Here is a 6,438-nt window from a genome sequence, read left to right on the forward strand (position 1 = left end):
AGGAAGGGGAGTCTCCCCGGATCTGCCGCTTGTTGGGTCCCTGCTGGAGGAGCAGTGGCCCGACTGTGCCGCGGATCACGGTTTATGGCAACCCCGAGCTGAGAGCCCGCGCCTGGGCTCCGCCTCTGCAGCTGGCTTCCCTGCTCCGTTACCTGGGAGCTCTGCCACACTCAGGCACCCCCGGTCTTTCTGTGACCCCAAGGGTCCTGAGACCACACTGTCCCGGAGGGTTCCACCCCCCGCTTAGCCACCGGAGTGACGTCCCTCAGTGGAGCCGACTTCTAAAAGTTCCAATTTTGTGCTCTGCGGCTCTATCACTTGCCAGAACGGCCAGTGATGGAGGCCCCCTCCCCCGCCATCTATCCTCCCGAATATCGCCTCGGGTTCACTTCTGCGCACGTCCTACCTTCCAGAAAGTGGTTGCTTTTCTGTTCAGAGAGTTGCTGCTATTCTTTTCTTCGATCTCCTGTTGAGTTTGTAGGTGTTCAGAGTGGTTTGATCCCCATCCAGCTGAATTCCTGGGACCAGAGAAAATCCAGGTCTCCTAGTCCTCTGCCATCTTGCTCCGCCCTTGATTTTGCTTCTTTAATTGCATTTTCTAACACTTGAGAAATAATGTTGAAAATAATTGAAGTGAAGATTGAATTTCCCTGTTTCTGATCTTTGTGGAAATGGTCCCCTTCACTACACCATGAACTGAGATACTGGCCTCAGGACATCATCAGTGTGTGAGAGAGCATGTGTATTACCATATTATAAAAGTATTTGTTTCTATTTTTATGTGGCTTTTATTAGGATTTGGTGTTAAATTTGGTCAAAGGTTCTTTCAAGACCAATTGGGGCAATATAATCATATCTCTTGATGTAATAATATGGTGTGTGATATTAAACTAGTTCTTATTATGTAACCCCCCTTGTATCATTGGAATAATCCACACTACATAATGGTGTGTCAATTTATTAACATGGTACTGATGTCTCTTTGTTAATATTTTATACACAATATTTGTATCAGTATTTAATGTTACTGGTCTGTATTTTTCCTTTTTTTTTTTTTAAAGATTTTATTCATTTATTTGACAGAGAGACAGCGAGAGAGGGAAGACAGCAGGGGGAGTGGGAGAGGGAGAAGCAGGCTTCCTGCAGATCAGGGAGCCCGATGTGGGGCTGGATCCCAGGACCCCGGGATCATGACCTGAGCCAAAGGCAGATGCCCAACTGACTGAGCCACCCAGGTGCCCCTGTAATTTTCCTTTTAGTGAAATGTATTTGGAAGGTGTATTTATCAGTATTATAAGCCTTTTAAAAGGACTAAAAAATATTCCATCCTTCAATTTTATGAAAAAATATGAAGCAAAGAAATTGGAACCATTGGGGCTCCTGGGTGGCTCAGTCAGTTAAGCATCTGTCTTAGGCTCAAGTCATGATCTTGGGGTCCTGGGATTGAGCCCCATGTCATGCTCTCTGCTGAGCGGGGAGTCTGTTTCTCCCTCTCCCTCTCCCTCTGTGCTCTCTCTCTCTCTCAAATAAATAAATAAAATCTTAAAAAAAAGAAAAATCGGAATTATCTAATTTCAGGTTTGTTAGATGTCCCCTGTGAAAACATCTGTATCTTACGCATTTCTGTGGAGTGCTTCTATAAAAGCATTTTCCTATTAAAATTAGTTTATTCATACAATGTATTCCTAGTAGAGCCAATTCTGTATCTTCTTAAGAAAGTATGCATTTAATCTATTTTTAATATAAGTTATCTCTTATAATTTTTTTTTCATTTTTGCATGTGAGATTAGCAGGGGGCACTGTGGGACTGCCCTGTGGTCCCTACAGCTGCTCAATGAGGTCCAGTCACTGAGGACATTCAGGCCTGGGGGCTCTGTGTGTGGTCTCAGCAGGTGCTTCCTCCCAGTGCTCTCCCCAGGGGGAGTCCAACCTCTATCCTCCTCAGTGGATGGTGTGAGCTGAGCTCCAGCACCAGGGCTCAGGGAGGGGCTGGGCTGTCACTGGGTGAGCCCCATTTGCATGGAGAGCCCCTCCTGTGGCAGAGGCTGGAGGAGAAAAGGAGGCCTGGGGCAGCTCAGCCACTGTGGGGACCAAGGGCTATGTCACCATGGCCTGGACTCTGTTCGTCCTCATGCTCCTGTCTCACTGCACAGGTAGGAACAAGCCTCTGGACACAGGATGGCCCACATGTCACCCTTCCTGTGCTCAATGTCCTGAGAAGTTTTTAGTTGTTTGTTTTTCATTTCTGGTACCATCACCCACGATAGTCTGTGTTTGCAGGCTCCCTGTCCCAGCCCGTGCTGACCCAGCCGCCCTCCCTCTCGGCATCTCCGGGAACAACGGCCAGACCCACCTGCACCTTCAGCAGTGGCTTCAATGTTGGCAGCTACCAAACATACTGGTACCAACAGAAGCCAGGGAGCCCTCCCCGATATCTGCTGAGGTTTTACTCAGACTCCGATAAGCACCAGGGCTCCGGGGTCCCCAGCCGCTTCTCGGGCTCCAAAGATGCCTCGGCCAATGCAGGGCTTCTGCTCATCTCGGGGCTGCAGACTGAGGACGAGGCGGACTATTACTGTGCTATGTATCACGGCAGTGGGAGCAGCTATACTTACCCACAGTGTCTCAGACAACGAGGAAGTGAGATAAAAACCCTTGGGCCCACAGGCCTTATCTCTAAGCCTCTTTTCTATGAGAAACTAATTTGGAGACACATTTGGGGGGGTCACTGTTCTGCAGAAAGATCTGTCACTAAACCAGGGAAAGAGAAACACTCATGTTTGAATGGAAAGTAAGCCAGCATAGGACATCCCTGGAAGACAGGGACCGATGAGGCATCAGACCCCAACTGCACATCCCCACAGGGTCTGGAGAGGATGAACAGGAATAAACTGTGTCTGAACCTGACCCTGCTGCCCGGAGAACATTCCTCCACAATCAGTTGTATCATCTTATTCCATAAAGTATGACCTTGTGTCACTACTGATGTGTCCACAGCTGATACATTGACAATGACCCTGGTCACAGACACAGTCTCCTCTCTCTGAACCAGCTACACATGAACTTGGACCAGATCCTCCAGACTCTCCCTGACAACAGCCCCTCACCCTCCTCCTCTTCTCTCTGCTCCTCTGTCCCCCAGGTTCAGTTTCTCCCTCTGGCTCTTCAGTCTGAACTCTGACTCCACGTGAGGATTTCAGAGGAAACTGGAAATCATCTTGTAATTTCCAGTCTTCTGGATCCATCTCTAGGGAAGAGAATGACCAGAAAGTAGGGCTGCATGAAAACCCTTATACTCTCCTTCCTGTTTCTGTCACTTGACCAGACCTGGACTTCTGCTTGAGGGAATTGTTTACAGGTCTGCTCTCCAATGAGTTCTCACTGCTTAAATACATCCTCCCCCAGGGAAACAGTCTTTGAGATACTAGCCTTGAAATCCAGGATCCCTAGAGATGGAGAACTATCCCTAGGGGTGTGCAAAAACCATAAAAGGGACTTAGGGGCACTTGGCCTCATTTTTGGTCAAACACACACACACACATACACACACACACACACACACTCGCCTCTTTCCTCCCTGGGGGTGTATAGTGCCCTGGACTCTGCAGTTTCTGGTCTTCTCTGTCCCTCCAGAGTCAGTGTCAACCTGTGCTCACCCAGCTGTCCTCAGGTCACAATCTCCAGGAGGCAGAATTCTCATCAGCTGGAAACCCCAAGGACAAGTGTGACTGGGGTCCTGTCACCAGGGCAGCCAGGACATGCCCTGAACACCTGTTCTCCTGAGATGAAGCTGATGCTCAGGAATCCCAGGCAGAGTCTCTGTCCCATGGGCAGCTCAGCCCCCACCACCTCTGGGCTCCAGTCAGTGCCCGAGGCTGATCAGTACATTGATTCAGGGCCCAGCCTCAGTGTGGCTCTCACCGAGTGCCAGTCCCATGGGAGACATGAGACACAAGCTCCCTGTGCTCTCAGGGCTTGGCTGTCACTCCCTCAGTCACCCCAGGGACACTTCCAGCCAGGCTGGGCCTCTGCTGAAAAGTCATCTGCCCCAACCAGGGCCATCGGGCCTGTGACCTCAGGGACACATTCTCCCTTATCTCCATCTCTCCTCCACTCACATGAGGAAACTTTGACAGAAACTTCTGGGTCCAGGGGGCCTTGGGTAAGATAATTTGTTCTTCCAGTCATGGGTGGCTGAATGAGCAATTGCTCTACGCTGAACATGCGGGACACAAGTCACAGGGATTATCGGTGTACCTGTTCTGGAGAGGTCCGTCTATGTTTGGTAATTCCATCACTGAGATGGCTCTGAAATTCATAAGAACAGGCCTCCACGGGGTCCACTGGACACCAAATCAGACCTTTCCTCCCGAAAGAACCAAACTGATGATACAAAACTTATGATAAATAAATAAATAAATAACGGGGCCCAGGATCCTGGAGCGGAGCTGGTGAGAGCCAAGATCTGGTGGTTTTGAAGAGCAGCCTGAACAGCCCAGATAAAAAGCCCTGCTTCCTTTACCTGAGATGTGACCATAACAGAGGTGAAGAAATCATTTCTGTCGGCATTTTAAGTTCAGCAAGAAATATGGAAGTATACTTAGGAGAGGAGTACTGTGGAACCAGTAGGGGCAAGAATGTTTGTAGCGATCTGGATAAAGTGAAGTTGAAAAGATTATTTTGTACAAAAAATACGTGACATTGGAGTCCTCCACACATGCTTGTAAAATAAAGTTGTTCTCCTTTGGTGAAAAGCAGTGTGTGTTCATCAGTAAAATTGTGGTACACATGAGGCGGGTTTCAGCAAATTCTTCAATAAGCTCTCCTGCTCCAGGATCAAGGATAGACCTGCAGAGGGTCCAAACACTCAGGGAGGCCATGGGGTCAAAGTTGTCACCTGGCGCTCAGCAATTGATGAATATGGTTAGATTTCAGCAGCAGGATATTATGGGCCTCTTCCTAGGCAATAAATATATATCTTCATGATTTTATTGATATTCTGTGAATTGTGTTCCCATTGGAGAGCAGCTTTAGTCAGCTTTGGGAAATACTGGATACAAACATATGACTGATCCGCAGTCATCATCTGCTTCAGGAGACTTAGACAAGCCTTTCCCTTTTAGAACCGGATAGACATCTGGAAATGTGACTGCAGACTTAAAAGCTTACATTGATAAAAGTCCACAGCCACCTGGTGGAGAAAATATTACAAACCTCAAAGAGTATAATATTGGGCCACAAAACCATTCTCTTTTTTTTTTTGGTCATGTCTTTTTTTTTTTTTTTATTATGTTAATCCCCATACATTACATCATTAGTTCTAGATGAAGTGTTCCATGATTCATTGTTCATGCACAACACCCAGTGCTCCATGCAGAACAAAACCATTCTCTTCTTGAGAATGACCTCAGAAATGCAGTTTTTTTCTTTCCTACGAAGAAAGCAAGTAACAACTCAAATATAACCCACTCTGAGTTGCTGCCTTTTCTCCAGAATTTATGTAGAGGTTAACCATCTCTGTGTGGGACATAACAAGTCGCAGGAAAACCTCACTAAGGATGGTGAAGGTGTTGTTGGTGTTTGCAAAAGAAGAGTAACCTGTGTGCTCCCACTTGGAAAAGATTTTTACTAAAAATATGGAACTGATGGAAAAGAAACTTATGGACTACATTGATCAGAGAATATATAAACTCCAGGAGTACATGGATATAACAATTGCTCTGTAAATGGACCTGCTACAGGATCCCTACTCTCCACCCCATGGCATGGCCCTAAGACAGTGGGACTCTGGAGAAAGACTTCCAAATGGAGAAAGATAAGTGCTCCACATGTAGGATGTACTACAGATATTTACTTCATATTTATTGCAAACCCTAAGCCCCCAAAGCTCAAAGCAAGTATTTAATATCATTTGAGGATCATCATCTTACTTACATCACGTGACCTCAGTGTTCATTTTAACTGCACTTGTTACTGTCAATCCAGTATGCACACTAAGATTAACATGATGGGGTCATCAATTATTTTTGTTTGCCATACTGTTTACTCTTACAGAAATTTATGTGTATTTCTGGGTTAAGTATTTAAAAAATGTTAAAAATTTTTAATGCAATTCATTGAGACTGTGTTGTATGATGTGTTTGCTAGAAGTACATTTTTTATTTATAAAGGGGTTTATTTTATAGTCTTAGGAGTATGACAAGTAATGCTTAGAGTATTTGATAATTTTTCTCTTTCTAATTGATTTTTCATGGAAAATTGGATGCTTAAGACTTAAAAACCTCTCACTCAGATCACTAATTTACATTTTTAATACACTGTAGTGGGAAGTTGGAAAGTACAAATAAGAACTGGCTTATTCCTAGTCAAACAGAGGAAGACATGTATCATATGATCTCACTGATATGAGGAATTCTTGATCTCAGGAAACAAACTGAG

The 6,438-nt window shown here is 45.7% G+C and overlaps 1 pseudogene; it reads left to right on the forward strand.

Annotated features, from left to right (window-relative positions):
- Window positions 1–2,107: 2,107 nt before the first annotated feature.
- LOC102746433 (ATPase PAAT-like) lies at window positions 2,108–5,819 on the forward strand (annotated as a pseudogene).
- The last annotated feature ends 619 nt before the right edge of the window (window positions 5,820–6,438 follow it).

This window comes from Leptonychotes weddellii, unplaced genomic scaffold (assembly GCF_054177405.1).
Source record: "Leptonychotes weddellii isolate Sample4059 unplaced genomic scaffold, ASM5417740v2 HiC_scaffold_12084, whole genome shotgun sequence".
Lineage (NCBI taxonomy): Eukaryota > Metazoa > Chordata > Mammalia > Carnivora > Phocidae > Leptonychotes > Leptonychotes weddellii.